General features: G+C 38.3%; 1 long non-coding RNA gene across 2 annotated transcripts in view; it reads left to right on the forward strand.

Annotated features, from left to right (window-relative positions):
* The window catches only part of LOC130842111 (uncharacterized), a 40,495-nt gene extending 20,678 nt beyond the window's left edge, over positions 1-19,817 (forward strand). The window contains exons 2-4 of one of the 2 annotated variants that reach the window (XR_009050353.1): positions 8,690-8,807; positions 10,997-11,038; positions 11,913-11,935. This is a non-coding gene — a long non-coding RNA (uncharacterized LOC130842111). Of the gene's footprint in view, positions 1-8,689; positions 8,808-10,996; positions 11,039-11,912; positions 11,936-19,624 lie in introns of those variants that run through there. The other variant, XR_009050354.1, reaches the window with a different exon arrangement.
* The last annotated feature ends 2,412 nt before the right edge of the window (positions 19,818-22,229 follow it).

Below are 22,229 nucleotides of genomic sequence, written 5' to 3' on the forward strand. Positions count from 1 at the left end.
GTTATACTCCAATAAAGATAAAAAAAAAAAAAACCCAAGATGTACCATGGCAAAATCCACCAGAGAATGTTGGATAACCTTTCACAAACATCCTATCAAAAGCATATCTGAGCTCTAAAGAAAGTAAGGGCAATTCCCAAGGAATAAACCAAGTGGAGCTGAAAACCAGAGGGGTAAGCTGGAGCTGAAGTTGAACCTACACTGTCATCTCAGTAACAAAGGGTTTAGGATACAGTGACCATGGCAGGACAGGAGATAAGCCCATGGGACTGCATAACATGGAGAGTAGAACTGAGATCCTCAAATAAAGCTGAGGCACTATCAATGGAAAGTGAACTGGAAACATTTCATCTTCCAGGAAGTGGGGAGAACAAGGAAACTTGTCTGTTTTAGCCAGGGCTCTGTGTGTGCATCCACCTGTTTTCTCCTTCCCTCTCCCATCCTCAAGCTTTCCGCAACTATTATTCTCAATTCTCTGTTTGTGTTTACATAAAGACCTTCTTTTTTTTTTTTTTAAGACCTGCTTCTTTTTGAGCTTTATGTAAACAAAATGCTGAAGTAGTCTTGTGCCTTGCTTTTCTTTTAAAATGCAATATTGTGTTTATAAGATTTATTCATGTTGCATGTGAATTTATTTTCTCTGATACATAATATTTCATTGTCTAAATTTACTACCATTTGTCTTTATTCACCTGTTGCTGGATGTTTTATTTTTTTTTTCCATTTTTATTTTTTGCTGTTTTGAACTGTGTAGATATAATCATGGTGCACACACATAAGAACATATATGCATGCATCTGTAGGCTTTATTCCTAGGAGTAGAATTGCTGCTTTATAGAATATGTGAATGTTAAACTTTATAACATAATGCAAATTGTTTTTCAAAATGTTTACACCTGTCTGTACTTCCATCAGAAGTTCCTAGTGATCTGCGTCCTGATAAACATTTGGTGTTACCAGACTTCTTAATTTTTGGCAACCTAGTGGATATTAAATGATATCTAATAGTGTCATAATTTGTATTTCTCTGATTATTAATGAGATTGAACATCTTTTTACATGGTTATGTGCCATTCAGTTTTCTTTTCTATGAAATGTTATTTCAAGTCTTTTGCTCAGTTTTCTATTTGGTCATTTGTCTTTTCTTATTGATTTGTAAGAATTCTTTATGTATTCTAGATATTAATATTTTGTTAGGCCTATGTATTGCAAATATCTCCTCCCAGTTTATCACTTTTTACTTTCTTTTTTGATGACCAAAAGTTAATAATTTTCATGGAGTCAAATTTATCAACATTTTCTTTAATTGTCATTGTTTTATGTGTCTTATTTAAGAAACACTTCCTTACTTTGAGTTTATAAAAACATCCTCCTATACTGTATTAAATTTTTTAAAGGTTTGTTTTTTCATATTAAAGTTTTAATCCACCAGCAGTTGATTTTTGAGTGTGGTATATGGTAGGATATCTGATTGTCGCAGCACCATTTGTTAAATAATCTATCTTATTCTGTAATATCATTCCTGGCATATATCATTTTAATATATTCATGGGTCTATTTCTCCACACCCTATTCTGTTTCATTTTCAATTCTTTAGCCGTATACAAATATCACATTAATGTTTCTTTATTATAACTTTTGACATCTGATATAGCAAAGGCAAACCTTGGATATTCTTGAGCATATACATTTTAGAATGCACCTGTTGAGTTCCTTTAGAAAAAAATCTGTTGGGATTTTAGTTGGAATTACATTGAATTGTGGATCACTTGACCATGAACAAGGCATCTTTTTCCATTTTAAGATTTTCTTTAATATCTTAAGAATTTCAAGACAATGACAGAAGAGTATTAAACCAAGTGCTTAGCACTTCTCTGTGTGAGGCTCTGTGTGACTGCACAGATCGCGTGCCAGGGAGGCTGGTCCTGTGTACATTCCACCTCCTATATTGTCAATATTGCTTATATTTGCATTCTGCCCAAGAGATACTATCAAAAGTTGATAGAACTAGAAATAGAGCTTTAAGTACAATATTTAAAGTTACCAAGGTAACCAGAGAGAGAACTAAAAATAACAAAGATCAACAATCAGGAAGAAGAGAGAGGGCCAGAAGGATGTTGTAAATTAAGTGCTTCTTTCATATCAGGGCTATCAGGGCATCAACAGATACAAATCAAGACATAGATGTCTAAGCATATCATTCATACTTCCAGAGAGCTAAAGAGAAACAGCAAAAATGGATTGCTTTTGAGAAGCGGGTTTACTGTTGGGGAAGTGTGGGATGGGAGACAGCCTGCAGCCTTTTGTCCTCAGATTTTTTGTTGGTTTGTTACCATTTGCGTTCATTGCTTTTATAAAATAAAAATAAAGACAGGGAAAGATGCTTTTTGTTATGTGTTGTGATAAGCTAATATGCATGAATTACCATAATTCACTCTTAGCTGATTTTGGACAGAGTAAATTTGATTGCTTTTTGAATATGAAAATACAAACTTTATAATGATTAATTACACTCAGATGTTTTCTTATTCTCATGAATTGGATATTTATAACAATGAAATTTCTTTGTATTTTATATTCTTAATAATGGTTTAATCTGAATAGATGTTTACAGAATAGAAAGATTTTATTAGGCGGCTGGTATTTCCAACTTTTATATTGTGTGGTTTTCTGTCAGAGAGAGGGGACTAAGACTTTTGTTTTCAGACTAACTACTTCCAGGGGGCATTTTAAAACTAGTTCTAGTTGTAGACACTAGAGAGAGGTGGTTAAGATTGTGGGACAGTAGTGCTGGAGGTTCAGATTCTGACTCCTCCACTTACTAGCTGTCAGGCCTCTGGAAAGTTACTTAGTAACTATGCCTCTGTAGTACTCACCACACAGGATTTTGTGACATTTAAGTGTGATAAAATAGGTAAAGTACTTAAGTACTGTCTGAGACAAAACAGCTGTCCAGTTTCTATAAGATCCATAGGAAAAGTGTGCTTTAAAATACCTTTCTTTTCGTCTACGAAATGGTGACAGAAGCCAGTAATTTCATGTATTTTAACTTTTTTTGAAAGTCAACTCCAAAGAATCAATTTCTAAGTGATTAGAATATTGTTTAGTTTTCTAGTCCCCTAAAAATCCTAGTTGACTCTGTACCCCCCATGGTAAGTAACAGATAAACCAAGTCAAAAATCTGGATCAAGTGTTTTGATGGCTCTAAATCCATTTAAACTGACCTGAGATTTGTCTAGTGATAGATGGTTTATTTGATTCTTCTTTCTGGAAACAGTATGGCATTAAACTGCAAAGGTAAAGCTAACTGATTTTGAAAACTTTCTTTCCCTCTAAGATACTGTAGTGGGGAAATACATACCCCTGAGTTACTATTTGTTTATACCAAGCTTAGAACATAGTTTGGGAACCTGGCATGACAGACTTATAATTATGCAAAAATCTTATGCCTTGTATTTTTGCACCTGAAAATTAGAAATTACACTTATAATTAACAGATAATTCAATTCCTATCTATTCTTTCCTTTTTCTCTGCCTTTCCTTTCTGTCTCTCCCTCCCTCCCTTACTTTATCCCTCCCCCTTTCTGGAAAGGAAAATGCATATATTCAATTTCCAAAAGAAAAACACCAAATTAGAACCTCACAATAATCTGAATCCCACATGAGCTCGTTGTTTACAACAGTGTTTAAAAACATTTTTCTTTTTAAATTCTGAAGATATACTCTGAGGAGAATACATATATACAGACTATGACTAGGAAATTATAATAATTATAAATAATGTTGGGAAAATTTGAGATTCCCAAGGATTTGTGAAATTTAGCAGATTAGAATTATAAACTTTTGTCATGTACCATATATCTTAGAGCTCACATTTAAGATATATGTCATTTCTGAAAATAACACTGCCTTTTTTAAATTAAGTTTTTACACACACACCACTAATGATGAATTACAGGTACAAAATTAATTGATAGACAAATAGGATCTCTCTATATTCCCTTAAAAGATCTCATTGAAATGTGAGTAAATCCTGGGGGGCAAAAGCTTTTATAATTGTTACTTGAATTTTTTGAGTGTGCTAGGAATGCTTGCTACCTAGATTCCATATTGGAATCTACCCTTGGGAAACTGACAAAGTTAGCATATTCTGCTGATTACTGTCTCATATGGTTATTCTTCTCTGAAATACCAATGCAATGAATTGTTGAATGAGTCAATACTCTTTTGGTTTTAAGTGGCAGAAACTTATCTCAAATGAACTTAGGCAAAAGAGGGGATTGGTTGGCTTACATAACCTTGGATGGCCCAGGGTCGAGCTAGTTCCAGGCATTCAAGCAATATCATTTCAATTTTCCTTCTCTTTCCATCTCTTGGCTTTACTTCCCTTACTATTGGCTTCATTCTTAAGTGGGCCTCTCACATTTGGCTGCAAAAACAGCCTCTGGCAGCTCCAGGCTTACATTGTCCCTGGTGCTTATAATCTCAGAAGAGGCCCTTTCATAACCAATGTCTATATTGGTCCCTGAAAAAGAGCCAGGCTTGGCTTTATTTGTTAAATGTACTCATCCCTGAAACAGCCAGGTGCATTGATTGGCCTGGGGCAAGCGCGCTCTCCTGAGGTAGGCGAAGCAGTGGTGAGTGATACTGGATTGTCTCCCCAGAGGGGCAGTGGATGGTTCCAAAAAGAAAAGATGCAGTCAGGAAACCAGCAGAAGGTTGTAGGATCTTCTCTTTGACCTCAGTGTTCTGAAATTTCTCCAGGAGATGAGTTAGCATGGTTCTCTTTTCATTGATTAGATTAGGCATGTAATGGCCCCTTTCAAGCTGGAAATTCACATCCTTCAGTTCTGGAAAGTTTTCTTATATTTTGATATTTCTTTGAAGTTTTTCTTCTATGGAAGATTGCATTTTCCAAAGATGACTATGCCAATACATCTCCCATCCCATATACTCTTCTGACAATGTGACCTTGACATTCCTCCAAGGAGTGGTAGAGTCTATATTCTCTCCTTTTGAACATGGGTAGATCTTTGTAACTGCCTCAACCAATAGAATATGGGAGAAGTAGCACTGTTCATCTTCCAAGGATAGGTCATAAAAGGAAATATGACTTGTGCTGGATATCTCTTTTCCTCTATTCCTGTCAACACAGTATTGGGATCCAGCCACTACATTGGGAGAAAGCCCAGGCCACATGGGTATACCAGTTGACAGCCCCAGCTAGACCTTTCGTCGACAGCCAGCACCAACCACTAGACATATGACTGAGCCTTCAGATGATTCTAGTCTCTAGCCTGGAGCCTTCCAGCTGAGGTGCAGACATTGTGGAGCACAAACAGTCCCCGCTGTGCCCCGTCTGAATTCCTGTCGCACAGAAACCAGAGGAGGTAGTAAGTGATTATTGCTGTTTAAGCCACTAAGTGTTTGAGGAACCTGTTATGCAGCAATAGATAACTAAAACACTTTCCTGTTTTCTCTCTCTTCTCTCTATTACACTGCCATTATTTGCAGGCTCTATCTCAGACTGGTCCCTTAATTTTCTTGCCTTTTTTTCCCCCTATTATTTTGTTTCTTCATCTTTTTGTTCTACTTTCTGGGAGATTTTCTCAGTTTTATATTCCAATCCTTCTATTGAATTAAATTCTTTTTGCCATAATATAATTTAATTTCTAGGAGCTTTTTTTTTTGTTTGTTTTTCAATTTTCCTTGATTACAGCATTCTGTTTGTATTTAATATATATATGTATATATATATACTATCTTTTCATATATCTCTGAGGATGTTATATAATTTTATAGCAGATTACTGAGATGTAATTCACATACAATACAATTTACCCTTTCAAAGTATGATTCAGTGTTTTTTAGCATATTCACAGTTGTGTAACCATTATTGTTATTATCTAATTTAAGAACATTTTCATCACTCCCCACTAAAACCCTCTATCCATTAGCAGTTTCTCCCTGTTCCCTCCCCCTCCCGTCCCCTGGCAACCACTAATTTACTTTCTATCTCTATGAATTTGCCCATTCTGGATATTTCATATAAATGTATCCCTACACTATGTGGCCTTTGTGTCTAGCTCCTTTCACTTGGCATAATATTTTCAAAGTTCATCCATGTTGTAGCATGGATCAGTACTTCAGAAACATTTTCTTTTTCCTTCATGAATAGTCCTTGCTTTCTCTGAATCTTTTTTCTTTGTTTCCTGTTTGTTTGCTTTGGATTCTATCTTTCATGTTGGAAGCGTTCCACAGATGTTTGATGATCCTTAGGTGCATGCTAAAATGCTTAAGAGTGGGGGACCAAGAGTCATTTGGAATCAGTCATTTGGAGGTTGTGAGTGGACCTTATCGAGTTTCACTGCAGGGTGACACAGCTGGGCCATTTTGGGGGAAATTCTGATATAGTACTGGACTAGTTTGCTAGGGCTGCTGTAACAAGGTACCACAGACTGGGTGGCTTAAACACCAGAAATATATTGTCCCCAAATCCCAAAGATTAGAAGTTCAAGATAAACTGTCAGCAGGGTTGGTTTCTTCTGAGGCTTCTCTCCTTGGCTTGTAGATCGCCATTTCCTCCCTGTCTTCACATAATCTTCCCTCTGTATGTGTCTGTGTCCAAATTTACTCTTCTTATAAGAATATCTATCATAATGGTTTAGGGCCCACCCTAATGAGCTTATTTTAACTTATTTACCTCTTTAAGACCCTGTCGCCAACTATACCCACATTTGTATGGAAGACGTGAACATACAAATTTTGGGGGGACACAAATCAGCCTATAACAAGTACCTGTAGGTTTCTCTCCTTGCGACGATCAGATTTCTTCCCGGCTTGTGCCTGGAAGGTATAAACCTGGCCACCACAGCTCCGAGAACTGAGTAGGGGAAGAGAGCCAGAGATTTCAGCGTTGTCAATCTGTCTGCTCTCAGTTACAGTACCCTCAGCCCAGCACTGTGTCTGAGGCCCTCTTGTCTAGAGACTGTCTGTTTTATTTTTTCCCCTCTCCAGAAAATAAACCTTCAGATCCAGCTGGCTTAGGGACGGGATCTGGAGTTCCAGTTACATCCTAAGTAAAGTTTCAAGTGACCTCTTCCTTCATTCTTCCAGGGATACCTGCTTCCATTAATTAAGTCATTATCAGGGGTGGGGGCTCTGCATTGTAAATTGGGTTATTTCTCAGCTTTCCTTACTATCAGTTCAGGATTTGGCTTTCTTGGTTCCCTGTCACCACTTAAATGCTTTCTAGCTTTCAAAATTGTGTTTCTGTTTTCTCTTCTCCCATTATTTTTTCCTTGTCAGTTTGTACCTTTTAAAAATCTTTTTATTGTTGTTTTAGTGGAGTTTCAGGAAGAAGTAAAAGCAAATGTGGGTGTTTAATCCATCATCTTTACTCAGAAGTCCCACACGTTTATATTTTTAAATGAGCTCATGCTCTACAGACTGTTCTATAATCTGCTTTTATCATCAAACAAATTCTAGTGAATATTTATGTTGTTTCCATGTCAATAAATAGAAATCTACATCAGTGGTTCTTAAGCTTGGCTGCACATTGGAATTACTGGGTGGTGGGGGTGGAGGGAGCTTTAAAAAGTACTGATGTCTGGGTCCCACCTCCAGAAGTCCTGATTGAATGGATATGAGGTATTGCGACATTGGGAATTATAAAATCTCCCCAGACAATTCAAATATACAGCAAAATTTAAGAGCCCTTGACTTACACCATTGTTCATCATGCCAGTACGGTATTCCACAGAAGGGACGGATAGCAATGCATTTAAACAAACCCTTTCTACACACATAGGTTGTTTCAAATTGTTTGATATTATAAACAATGATGTTCTGAACATCTTTGGACAGAAAACATTCTCCATATTTCTGATTATTTTAGTGGCTGTATTCCTAGAAGTGGGATCACTGTACCAAAAGATATGAATATTTAGAAGATTTTGGGGTACAGTTTATCATAGTTCCTCTAAAGTAGTTGGGCCAATTCAGACTCCCACCAGTAGCATGTGAGAATCCTTGTTTCCCTACACACAGAAACACTGTGTACCATCTTTAACAATATTTAAAAAAATTTAAATGTAGTCAGTTTTTAAAATTCAAAACTAGTATTGTGTTGCTATTTAATTTTTTTCTGATTTTTATTGTATTTTTATTGTGGTAAAATATATACAACACACAATTTACCATTTTAATAATTTTTGAGTGTATAGTCCAGTGGCCTTAAGTACATTCACATTGTTGTGCAACCATCACCAACATCCAACTCCAGAACTTTTTCATCTCATCCATCTGAAACTCTGTCCGTTAAGCACTAATCCCCATTTTCCCCTCCCCCTTGTCCCAGCCCCTGGCAACCACCATTTTATTTTCTGTCTCTAGGAATTTGAGGATTCTAGGTATCTCATGTAAATGGGATCACAAGGTAAGAGTCCTTTTGTGTCTGGCTTATTTCACTTAGCATAATAACATTGCTATTTTATTTTTAATGTATTTTATTATCTGCAAGGTGAAGCAATGTTTATGCTCATTGTCTATCTGCATCTTACTTTTTGTGTATGAATTGCTTAATTATATAAGGAACATCCGTGAGGAATGTTTTTGGCTCAAAGTATCTGAAACCCTCATTAACAGTGGCTTAAACTAATAAGGGTTCATTTTTTCTTCACACAAACAGGAGTCTGGAAGTAACCAGCTGCTGGTGGTATTGGTTCAGCAGCTCAATGATATCACATTTGCAAAATGACTGCCCCAGCTTCAGCCATCCCCTCCTTGTCCAAGGCAGGAAAAATGAGGTAAGGACTATGTGTGCCCTCTGTACTTTAATTAAGAAAACATATTTTTTCCTAGAAATGCCCCTCTCCTCCAGCAGATACTTGCTTGCAGCGTTGTGCCACATTACTACCCCTGGGTGCCTGTGACCCTAGTTGCCTGTGATGCAGGCAAAAGAGAAGGGGGTGGGGAATGCTTGCTGAGTTGGACAATCAACAGGACATGGTCCTTCGCTTATTTATCTATTAGAATGTTTGTCTTTTTGTTATTGATTTGTAACATTTCTTTGTATAGTAGCAATATTAACCTTTTGTGTGTGTGTCACATTTGTTTGGCAAATATATTTTTCCAGCTTCTTGTTTACAGTTTAGTTGTGTTTCAACATACAGAAGATTGAGATTTTTTAATTCTTAGGTCCATACATCTTTTATTTTATGGTTTCTTCTTCTTGTGCTTACAAAAGCCTGGTCCATTCTGAGAAAAGATGAATATTCTTTCATATTTTCTTCTTGATATTTCATGGTTTCACTTTAATTTTTAAAAGCTGGAATGGTACTCTGTTTGACATCTTATCTGAGACTGGGGAAGGAGTGATTCAGGGATGTGGGTGCAAAGGAACCGAGGAAACAAATTTAGTCTACTACCACTGAATGTGGGAAAAACAACCCAGTCCTGCCAACTCTGCAAGAAAGTATCCCATGTTAAAATGTGTAGTGGTGGGCAGTGGTAGTAGCTGGGTAAGGTAGACTCTTGGGGGCCAGTTTAATGGCAAGAAATGTTTTATGGCAAACAAACTTCAAATGCTGACTGGGGAAAATATGCCACAAATAAAGACACTTTCAGTTTCAGAAATAAGAGGTGAAAATGAATAGACAAATAGCACAGAGATCAATTTTGCAAGCAGTTGTGCCGTGGAAAATCCTGTAAACCTGAGGTAGAGTCCAAAGTTTGCTGAGAAAGAGGCACCATAAAAGTAAAGCTGGAACTGCCCTTAGCACAGTGGTGAAAAGTATTTTTTATGAAAGGTAGAGAAAAAAACCCAGTCTGCTTAGTAAATCTGTTTCCTATATTCTGCATTAACCTAGGGCTGGACAGTCTTCATGTTCCAGATGAAATTGCTTTAAAGCGACAGCCAAGTGACAGCCCAGCCCTGTATAATAATGAGAAAATATACAAATATACAAAGACATTTTAGGCTTAGAAAAAATATCTTCCCATATGTTTGCATCTAACCCCATCTGTCTTTGATATAGAAAGATGACAAACTGAAATTGACAATGAACTTCCGAAATTATTTTTCTTTGCTCCAAATAGAAGCTACAGAATGGCCTAAAGAATAATCTGTAAATTCCCATTCCCTGGCATTAAAAACAGCTACATCATGGTGTTTTCCAGTTATCTTGAAACTGCAAGACTAAATTTGAGAAAAAATATTGTATGACAATGCAGTATTTCTCCATGTTTGTCTTTTCTGTGTTGGCTAGATTATTGGGTACTCGAGACTCATGGCTGCTTTGACAGAAAATAATCAATTCGATGAGTATTAGCCTTGGAAGGGAACTTTGAGTTCAATCACTTGTTTACTGACCTCTGATCATCGTTTGTTGTATATAATGCCTGTTCTTTAAGACTTCACTTCACAGGTGTTTATTCATCAAGATGGGAAGGAAATGCAAAAAAGCAGGATATGTGTATGTATACATATAGGTGATTCACTTTGCTGTATAGCAGAAACTAACACAACATTGTAAAGCAATTATACCCCAATTAAAAAACAACAACAATAAAGATGTCAAACTGTAAAAAAAAAAAAAGAAAGAAAGAAAGAAAGAAAGATGAACATCCATTGAACTAATGATTCCTCTCCAGCTGGTCTTTGATGATACTCAGTATTTTCTCAAGAGTTGAGTGGTGCTTCTTCTTATGTTTTAACCTGGTATTTTCCTGTCTACTGGACAAGCTACTTCAACTTCAGGTCATTTTGGGAAATGGCATGAATTAAGAGCTTTGTTCAAAACTTTCAACCTTTGGATTCACGGGTACACACATTTTCACTTTGCTTTTCTTAGTACAATAGTCCTTGAAAAGATGGGTTAATTTGACATCATACTATGTACCCATCTTATTACATTTGGTTCTCCCACAGGACACTATTAGTGACTAATGTTACAGGCTTTGCATAATCTGTTTCTTTCTGCTTTTGTCCTAATAGTTCTATTGATCACAGCTAGATCCAAACAACAACTGGCTTAAGGTGATGTATCCCTTCTTTAAAAACATGTTATTTGCATCTGTATAAAAGAGAGGCTAAGGCACTTTAATAATGAGCACATAATAGAGAAAATTGGGATTTATGATTCACGAGGGTATTAGCAACAGGTCTTTTTTTGTGTGGTGTCTACCAAACACCTCAGCAACTTCTTCAGGTGCTGCCTTGTTAAATCTTGCAGTGCACATGTGGATCTTACCTTCACAAAGCATTTTCAACTGTGGGGCTTTGGCCTTTGTTGGATCTAATTGCACTTCCTCCAACACAGCACATATGCACCGTAAGTGTACATGTCCCACACAGTGTCTTTATGAACCTTATATCTGCAAGCGCTTGACCTATCTGTCTTTGGCTGGCTGGGGACTTTGGAATAGAGGGAGCTTCTGTTTCCCAATGCTTTAAGCAGGCTCCACACGGCTTACAGATGGACTTTGTATCATTGGCTTTTAAAATACAGTGCTCGGCCTGGAATCATCCTACACTGCTAACGAGCATGCCCTAGCAGTGGAGAAGCAGCCTGCCCTTTTCCGGAGGACTGGGCACTGTGCATGGTGTTCTTCTCACAATATTATGGAGGTCATCTACTGAGGAGATGATCACAGCATAGCAGATCTCCTGTGAGATGGGAAGGGGGTCAAACACTTGATTAGAAGGGAGCTGAGTCTCCTTAGAGTCTCCATTTGTATTCATGACCTCCTTTGCAAAGATGAAGTTGAACTGTTGCTGTGGTATTGATTCATTCTGTGTAAGCCTTGGAGAGACAGCAGTGAGCTGCATGATGATGGATGGGCACTTCAAGATGATGAGCACTTTGAGCCTTCTTCTGTAGCTTAACTTCTCATGTCTTTATTGTCTTCAGGCTTGGTTGGTGGTGGTGTTGAGCTCCAGGAAAAGGAAGGTAAGAGGGGAGGGAGGAGGAAGCTTGAGAGACAGATTAGTGCTCTGGTCCAAATTTCGCTAGGTTTGTTCCTCAAAGCTCTCATGAAAGCAGACAGTAGATAAATGCTGAAATATACCATGTGATCACAATTCTGTGAAGAAAACATGCATTGCAAAACAAGGGGAAAAAATAAACCTGAATGTTAACAGTTGCTATCTCGTGGGTGGCAATAGAGTTGACTGGCTTTTTTTTTTTTTTTATCTCTTCTGCATTTTCCCACATTTTCTATGCTGATTATGCATTACTTTATAATACGGCAATCGTTTTATAAATTAAAAATGTAAAGAAAAAACTTCTGCATGCCGAGATAGATTTGGCTCTACGCCTTAGTATAAATATAGTATACCATGAAACAGAATTACTAAATATTTTATGCTGTTGCTGGGAGTAAATAACAACATGAAATCTTGGCTATATTCAGCATCTTTGGAACAACACACACTTAAAACAAAGAAGCAAAAGTACATCGTTGACTATTACTCCAAAAACAACATAGTTTCATAAGTAGCTTAAAAAAATTCATTAGCAGATAAACTCAGTGTTAATGATCCTTCAGATGTACTGGATGAGGCAAGAATCTTATCTTCATGTGTATATCAGCTTTATTGAGATATAATTTACCCACCATATAATTTACCCATTTAAAGTGTACAATTCACGTGTTTTTAGGGTATTCACAGAATTGCAAAACCATTACCACAGTCCATTTTAGAACATTTTCATCACCCCTAAAAGACACCCTGTACCACTTAGCTATCACTCCTCATTGCTCCCTACTCAATTGCCCCAGTCCCTGGTAACCACTAATCTATTTTCTGTTTTTGCAGATTTGCCTGTTGACATATCTTATAAACGGAGTCATGCACGCTGTGGTCTTTTGTGACTGGCTACTTTTACTTACACGATATTTTTGAGGTGCATGCATGTTGTAGCATGTATCAGTACTTCATTCCTTTTTATGGCCAAGTAATACCACATTGTATGGATAGACCACATATTGTTTATCCACTTAGCAGTCGGTGGACTTGTGGGCTGTTTTCATGTTTTGGCTGTAGTGAACAATGCTGCCATGAACATGTGTGTACAAGTTTTTATGTGGATATTTGTTATACCTAGCAGTGGAATTGTTGATGGTGATTCTATGTTTAACTTTTTGTAGAACTACTAGACTGCTCTATAAAGTGGTTATGCCATTTAACCTTCCCACTAGCAGTGTGTGATGGTTTGAGTTTTCTCTATATCGTCATCAACACTTGTTATTATCCATCTTTTTGATTATAGCCATCCTAGTGGATGTGAAGTGGTATCTCATTGTGGTTTGTGATTTGTATTCCTGTGATAGCTATTGATGTCGAGCAACTTTACACGCGCCCTTGGCCATTTCTATAGTTCCTTTGGAGAAATGTCTCTTCAAATCCTTTGACCATTTTAGTCAGGTATTCTTTTCATTGTTGAGTTGTTGAATAATGGAAAGCACTTGGAACCTGGCAGTCCTGGATTTGAACCCGAGCTCAGGCACTGAGTGAAGGTACTGAATAAACTAGAACCATTCTTACTGTTTACCACAGAGCACTATAGGGTATGGGGTGCTCTCTGTGAAGGTATGGGGTGTTCTCTGTGACTGTATTTTTCAGTATTTTTCACAAAACTGAAATTTACCCCTTTGTTTGCCAAAAGTTGAAAAATTTCTAAACTGCCTTATGTACTTTCTGTGATTTGTTCAACCTGATTTAACCCTTTCACGATGACTCCTTGGAATATCCTGGATTGTATTGTATTTGTGGCCCTGTCAGGGCACTCAGGGGCTACTCAGGTGTGGAGGGTTGTTTGCTGAGGCTCTTGTGGCTTTTCTAGTGACTTCTTTCCTCTGTTTGCAGTTCATTTCTCAGTGAACCTATTTCTCACAGTGTTCTTCCTCCACCCCAGCATTGTTTCTAATTTGACTGTAATTTTAGAAAGAATGGAAGGTTACCAGGGGAAACCAAATAAGGAAATATCACACATAATTCACAATTAATAGTTTCTAGTTCAAAAGCCTTGCGTACTATACAATAAAGTGCATGCCCTTTGGTACAGCTGTTTCATTAAAGGTTCAGGTACATTTTCACTCACTTTCAAGGTTCAGTTTGAGCATCAATTGGTTAAAGTTGTTGGAAATAATAGTACTAGGCAAGTGGAACATTGTACTCATTTCATATTTAATAAGGGTTTTGTTTCACTATCAATATTCTTTCAGGTAGCTGTGTGAAATTAAAAAATTCAAAACCACCTAGGATCAAATTTTAAGTAACATTTATTGAAAACAATCAACCTAAACTGATCCCCAAAGCTTTCATTAAATGGGAGAGTTTTTTAAAATCAGACTTATATTCAACTTTTAATTATCCAAAGGTAAAACATCCGTATTGGGGCCTACCATAGGGGAATGTTACCTTCAAAGTACCCCATTTAGGTACTTGGGTCAACCGACAGTACTCTTTGTTGAAGATGAACGCCTATTCCAGAGAACTTTATGTGTTCTCTTTTTGCATGCAACCTGCATCCTACTGGAAAAGATTTGAAAACATTACCCTATTTTCAATAGTGGGTTGGGACCCTGACTGGCATGAAAGTGTTAAGTGCCCTAGTTGGGGCCCACTCACTGTGGGGAGGCTTGTGCTTTGGAGATGACTGACCTGCAGGTGCCTGGCTGTGTCAGATATTACACTGTACTGTTTATCTGTTCAAAATATTTTTTGAGGATTATAGGATTATGTTTTTGGTCATGAGAAACCAGCTTGAAAATTTTCTGACAGTTTTAGTAGACGTGGGGCTTCATAAACAAGCCAATGGAATGCAAGGGAAGTCAGCCTGGGATCTTGCTAAAACTGCAGAACCAGGTGTCACATCCTTGGGTTAATTGCTGGCACCAGCTTGCCTGGAGTGAGTTCAGGCAGGAGGTGGCCGAAGTGGCCCCTGCAGCTGAAGTCCCAACCAAAGCCAGCTGGGGTGCGGCTGCTTTGAAGGAACAGTATTTGTTGGGATGGCCTTGTCACTTGAAGGTCATTTGGGAAACTGTTTTTAAAAGAAGTCCTTGCCCCACCATTACAGGCACACTTTGCTTAGGTCTTGGTTCTGTCTATTCTCCCTGATTCCACTGGATGTTGGACTTAATTCTTTCATGCTCTGCTACATCAGGAAACATTAAAAGAGTAGCCTAGGTCTCAGTTCTGGTGGATTTTTTTTTTTGTCTTCATTTTTCCTCTTGGCACCACATGTATCCCTATTTTGGGTAGCTCATTAGTGCTTGCTAGTGGCCATCTGGGGCTCCTGGATTCCCCCAGCATTCCCCCTGATAAATCATATGCTTTATCTGCCAGTTCTGAGCTGCCGCTGTTACCGCTGCTCTGTGGCAACTGCCGTTTGCACCGCTGTCTCTTGGCCTCTGCGCATCTGTGCCTTGTGCTGTCTTTTGGGTTCAGGTTTCCTTGTGTTCCCATCTTTTGTCTGTTACTGTCTCTCAGTGCTGCTCTGTCCCCACAGAAGCTGGGCCATAGGTCTCGTGACCCTCCTGAGAAACCCCACCATGGGTGGCCTAAGCACCGGGTCATACCCTCACTGTGAACACTGCTTTCTGGCCTGAGTGACAGCTCTGAGTCCGGTGCTGCCCTGCCCAGGTGCCACTGACTGAGCAGTGTAGCCTCCGGCCCGTCTTGCTCTCACACCGGACAGCCCAGCTTTGCAAACTGCTGACTTCCATGAAACTCTGTTTCCCACCACAATTCGCCTCTGTTTGTTGGACTCGGCTTTTCATCTCCTCTGTGGCTTTAGCCAGGAAGGAATAGCAGCTTCTGGGCAGCATGCCATGAGAAAGACTATTCCCTCAGGAGCAGCACTTTTTCTGCTTCTCATTTTCAAATGTTCCTGTTTTAAATCGCCTTTCTCTTCCCCACCATGGCATGCAGGTTCCATTGTCTCCTTTTCAGTATACATGCACTAACAGAAACTAGGTAGTGCATGTATACTACAGAAGGGAACATTTCTAAGAGATATCAAGATAATCATGACTGCTGCATTGGAAAAACAGAAATGAAGCCAAAAAATTAATAAAGAGCAGAGAGGAATTTCCAAGGGTTTCTGTTAACTCTGATCTAGGTGTTATACTGGAATGTACTCACAGAAAATATCACTCAGAAATTCATGTGCAACTGTGAAATAAAATGCAGTGCTTCTAACACGAGAGGACCAAATATTCAATAAAACTAACATTAGAGTCCCTCTGTAATGTGAACTTTCTGTAGTGTGTTTACTGTAAAGCTTCCAGTGGGAAGATTTTACTTTTTACTTCTCCAAACTGAGTTTTCAGTCCAAATAAATGTTAAAGCTAATGCTGTTTAAGTAGCAGCTTCAAATTGGTAAGTGTTAAATACAGAGGAGCCTCACTTTACAAAACATGTGTGTTCCTGAAAAGCTTTGTGTAGATACAATTTTGGAAAATCCAGTCACATCTTAAGGGCACTGAGGGAGCAGGCTATTTAAAGGAACTCTGCATTCAGCGAACATTTTTTTTTTTTTTTTTTGGCAACATGAGTAATCCGCTGCTTATGTATCTATTTTGTGAGTTTTGGTTTTCTTAAGGCATGGGGCCCCTACATTTTTCTTTTACCTCAATAAGTTCAGAGGAGAACATTGAAAGAATGGAGCTTCCAGTTTTGATTATTTGCTGATTGATCCACAAGCAAACATACTTAAGAATGCTTTAATAGACCTGTTCACTGCCTGAAGGAACAGCCACTTAATTGAATCCATCAACAGCAGAGTTTGGCATGCAGCTTTCTCTTTAGGGTTTCGACTACTTAGTCAACTTTCTTAAGAGCCTCAAGTCACTTTTGACTGCTTCCAAAAATCTGTTCCCTTTAGTAGCTGACCTTGAATTTTTGCTGCAGGAAATTCTTTACTGGAAGCTTTTAAATGACCACAACAGTCTTTTTCTTGAGTAAAAAGAATCTAGACAGGAATGCCACATGCCTTTTGAAACCCACATACGTATATGTGTACATGCACACACATGCGCCCACACATCTGTAGCAAAAATTTCAGCACTTTCTTTGGATGGAAAAGTGTCATAGCAGGGTCTCTAAGAAATGGGGGCTGGGATAATTTGATTTTTCATGTGTTAATTTATTTAACAGGTATTTGTTAAACATCTACTTAGAGGCAGGCACTGTAGTTAGGTAACATTTCCTGCCATTTGTAGGGAGAACGACAGAATATAGGTAATAGAACTCTAAGCTGGGAGAAGAAGGAAAGAAAGGGGACAGGTTAGCTTTATGCTCCTTCCCACCATGTTAAGTCAGTGGCCAGGGCTGATATTTCTCACTACCGCAGCTCATGGAATGTTAAGGTTGAAAAGAACTTTTGAAATTCCTATCCAAAAGCTTCCATTGTGCAGAGGAGAAAACTGGAGCACAGAACAGAGAAATGGCTGGGTCAGTGTCACATGGTGAGAAAGTAATAGAGCCAGTGCAAAAATTCTTAATAACAGTATCCATCTCATAGGGCTATTGAGAGGATTAAATGAGTTAATATTTGGAAAGTGCTTAGGATAGGGCTTGTTACTTAGCATGATATTAATATCTGTTAAATCATAACAGTAACAACAGCTACAGTAATGTACCTTGCTGCATCTCAGGTGGATCTAATCTTACCTACTTTATTCTTTCTGATGTCTTCAGAGCCTTACAGGGGCCTTCAGAAACTTGGAGGCTCAGGGAAGGGGCTCACCTCATTCTTGTGGAGTCAGACTTGTCTTATGGGAGGGGATAGGGTAAATGGTATTAGAGTTAGAATCTGACATTTCAATGGCCACAGGTCAGAGAACCACATCCACACATTCTGGATTATGCAGCGCATTCTTGACCTCACCTTCTTTCCAGTGGTAAGCACGTTTGCCCTTTTCAAACCACATGTAATGTTTAATTGACTCTCTTCAAGTGATGTTCAGTGCGATGGAAGCTTCACAGTCCTTATTTTACTTGACCTCGGGCAGCATTTGATTGTTTTGATTATCCCCTCCTGCTTAAAGAGTGGTTTCTGTGAGCCTACATTCTTAAACTTTTCCTCCTATCCCTCTCCTCCCATCACTTGGGCCAGCCTCTTTCCCTCCCCACCCCCTCCGCCCCCCCTCCCCTTCCCTCCTCCTCACCTTCTCCCTCTTCCTCTTTCTCCACTCCTCACCCTTGGAAAATTTCAAGTGTACATACAACCAGAATAGTAAAGTAACTCTCTGAGGTTATGCCACCAACTCAGTATACAGTTAGGTTCACTTGCTTTGTTTTGCTTTTGATATTTATGGGTTGTTTTTTATGTTTTAATTTCGTCTTATATTTATGTAAAAATTTTCTGTAGTTCCAAAATCAAATCTACAAAACAAGGCCTATTTATAGAAGTATAGCTTCTATCCTTGTCCCCTCCACCTTGTTCCTCTTTTCTCTCTTGAGGTAACCATTTCAACTTGTAGTTTTTGGTTCATCTTTCCATTTAAAAAATATGTTCTGTATCATTCAGGTTTTACCTTCATCGTTACACCTGTGTTTATATCTACTTCCGTGCCCTCCTCACACACATAAACTACAATCAAGTCATATTGAATTATTTGAAGTTGCTCTCTATGTGTGTGTATTTATGGGTATATACACACACACACACACACACACCCCTCTCCTGCCTAATCTCTTACCTTTAACCCCATCTTTATACGTGTGTTTATATCTTCCTCCTTGTCTCCCCGCCCCATACGATGCTTCAACCATATTGAATCATTTGACAGGCTTCAATATACTATGCTTCCTATTGCCTCTGAGCCTTCTTTGAAGAAAGAAATGCTGTTCTTTCATGCAAAATCCTGACTGGAAAGAGTTCAAGGGAGAACTAGGCATTCATAAAATGTTTTCTTTTTATTGGGTGGGCCAAAAAGTGACTTCAGTTTTTAAGTGCAAATAAAAGACACACTTTTCATTTTCACTAAGAACTTTATTGAACAATGGATTCGCTCTTTGGTTCCACTACCTTCTGCCATTTTTCAGGCAAATTCATAGTTCCATCTTTCCAAAACTTTTTATCTTTTTGAGCAAAGAACTGTTCCAGGTGCATTTTATACTCTTCCAGGGAATTGAAATTTTTTCCATTGAAAGAATTTTGTAAAGACCTAAATAAATGGAAATCTGAAGGCGCAATGTCTGACGAATGTGGTAGATGAATCAGAACTTCCCAGCCAAGCTGTAATGGTTTTTGCCTGGTCACCAGAGAAACATGTGGTCTTGCGTTATCCTGATGGAAGAGTATGCGTTTTCTGTTGACTAATTCTGGATGCTTTTCATTGACTGCTGCTTTCAGTTGGTCTAATTGGGAACAGTACTTGTTGGAATTAGTTGTTTGGTTTTCTGGAAGGAGCTCATAATAGAGGACTCTCTTCCAGTCCCACCGTGTACACAACATCACCTTCTTTGGATGAAGATCGGCCTTTGGTGTGGTTGGTGGTGGTTCATTTCGCTTGCCCCACAATCTCTTCTGTTCCACATTGTTGTACAGTATCCACTTTTCATTGCCTGTCACAATTTGTTTTAAAAATGGAATATTTTCGGGCTTCCTAGGTGGCGCAGTGGTTAAGAATCCCCCTGCCAATGCAGGGGACATGGGTTCAATCCCTGCTCCAGGAAGATCCCACATGCCTTGCAGCAACTAAGCCCGTGCGCCACAGCTATTGAGCCTGCGCTTTAGAGCCCGTGAGCCACAACTATTGAGCCCATGTGCTGCAGCTACTGAAACCCATGCGCCTAGAGCCCGTGCTCCACAACAAGAGAAGCCACGGCAATGAGGAGCCCACGCACCACAAAGACGAGTAGCCCCCACTCACCGCAACTAAAGAAAGCCCGCGCACAGCAAAAAAAGACCCAACACAGCCAATAAAATAAATAAATTTATTTAAAAATAGATAAATAAATAAATACATTTATTAATAAATAAAATAAGTAAAATGGAACATTTTCATTACGTTTCAGTAGATAATCACAGGCGGAAATATGGTCAAGAAGGTTTTTTTCACTTATGTGGAACCCAAACATCAAAGTGATTAACATAACCAAGCCGGTGCAAATGATTTTCAAAGCTTGATTTGGCTATTTTGAGTATGTCGGCTATATCCCACATGGTATCATGTTGATTGTTGTCAACTAATGTCTTGATTTGATCACTATCAACTTCAGCTGTTCTACCCAACCATGGCGCATCGTCCAGTGAGAAATCTCCAGCACGAAACTTCACAAACCACTTTTGACACATTCGATCAGTCACAGCACTTTTTCCATACACTGCAGAAATCTTTTTGTGCATTTCAGTTGTGTTTTTACCTTTCTTGAAATAATAAAGCATAATATACCAAAAATGTTGCTTTTTTCTTCCATCTTCAATATTAAAATGGTTACACAAAAATTCACCAATTTTGGTGTCTTTTTAAAAATGCATGCTGATATGACAGATGTCACAATCTAACAAAATTGTTTCAAATGAAGCTAAAGACAACTAAGTGCTACTAGAGCCATCTTACAGAAAAAAAAACGAATGAAACTTTTGGCCCACCCATTATGAAGAAACACTGGAAGGATAAGAAAGAAAATGATGCACATAACTGCCTGTGGGGAGTCAGAGGAGGTGTAAGGAAAGGGTGGATGGGGTAGGTAGAGTTAATAAAATAAACTTACGAAAGAAGGAAGAGGAATTAGTATCGAAAGGAGAGGACTTGGAGAGAGTATTGGCAACTCTTGAGAATTTTGCTGCAAAACAAATAGTATTCACAAAAGGAAACTTAAAATTCTCATTGTTTTCATCAAATTCAGTATTTAATTTCTTCCATAATGCCTGGTATTTTATTTTTCTTAAGATATTTTTCATAATTGTATAATGTAAAGAAAATGTAGTTGGTTTTTTTAAAACAGCTCCCTCTTAGCTGCCCCTGATCCCCTCCACTTTACCCCACTGCACTATGCAGATATCACTTCCTATGTGTGCCCTAGTATGAAAAAGGTAGGAAGTATTGCTTTACAGAATGGTGCTCGAGTGGGACTATTTATATACGGGTAAGATAACTCACTGCAGGTTCTTTGGAAGGTCAGGATAAGCACAGAAGGTCATTTTCATAAGGATCCCTGGACCTCCTAGAAAGAACTCTAGAGGGGATTGTGGAGACCAAATTTAAGTCCCAGAGGTATTCTGACCCTCAAGGCAAATAGGGGAGATAAGGGCAGCACAACCTGTAGAAAAATGTGCCCTCAAGAAAGCCAGAGAACTTGCCATTATGACTTGCGGGTTGTGGGAAGACTCACAGGTATGTCTTGAGATTTTATAAAAGGGTCATATAAAAATAGGTTACAGGTCAGCATTTTTCCATAAGAATATCATGTTTCAGCCCAATTGGTAGTTTTTTTCTAATCCAGGTTAGGCAAGTCCTGTGAATATGATCCCATTCTCTATGAATGAGCGATTGGGGGGTGGGGATGAAAAGCAGATCTCTGGGTGGGGATCTAGGAGAAATGAAGTAAACATCCTAATTTATATTTTAAATATTAAAACATAACTTATTAAACTCTGATCAATGAAGAAATTAATACTATCAAACAATGTATAGGGCTCAGTCCTCTTATTTGTAAGATGAGTGGACGGTACAATACGTTACAAGAGTAAATTTCCTGTTCAGAAGTGCATTTGCAAATAGAGGTGGCTAAAAGTCCTTGTGCTTACCTCAGCCTCTGGCAGGGTGAGGACAAGGTATTTTGTTTGTTTTGTTTACTGATTTAGTCCATGCATTAGAACAGCACTGCGCACAGAGTAGGTAGTCCATAAATTTGTTTGTTAAACAAATTTGTTAAAGGAAGGAGGAAATAAAGATTTTATGCTTGAAAGACTCCTTGCAATTCCTGATCAGCATTAAAATCTTGATAGTCACCACTGATGAGAAACTTCATTCAGAATGTAAAATCATCGTTTACAATTCAACAGTAGTTGAAACTATATAAAGAATTAACAGCTCTTTTATTTCACTGACGTGTAATACTGAATTTTTTGGTAGTTAAGTGTATTTTTGTAACCAATTGAGTATTTTCATATCAAGTTATTCAAAGTAATATAGAATATCTATGCATTTTTGAGCAGTCAACATGCAGCTAGCTTGGACACCACTAAAAGGTCATGTCAGCCCCAAAT

The sequence above is a fragment of the Hippopotamus amphibius genome, chromosome X (genome assembly GCF_030028045.1).
Source record: "Hippopotamus amphibius kiboko isolate mHipAmp2 chromosome X, mHipAmp2.hap2, whole genome shotgun sequence".
NCBI lineage: Eukaryota > Metazoa > Chordata > Mammalia > Artiodactyla > Hippopotamidae > Hippopotamus > Hippopotamus amphibius.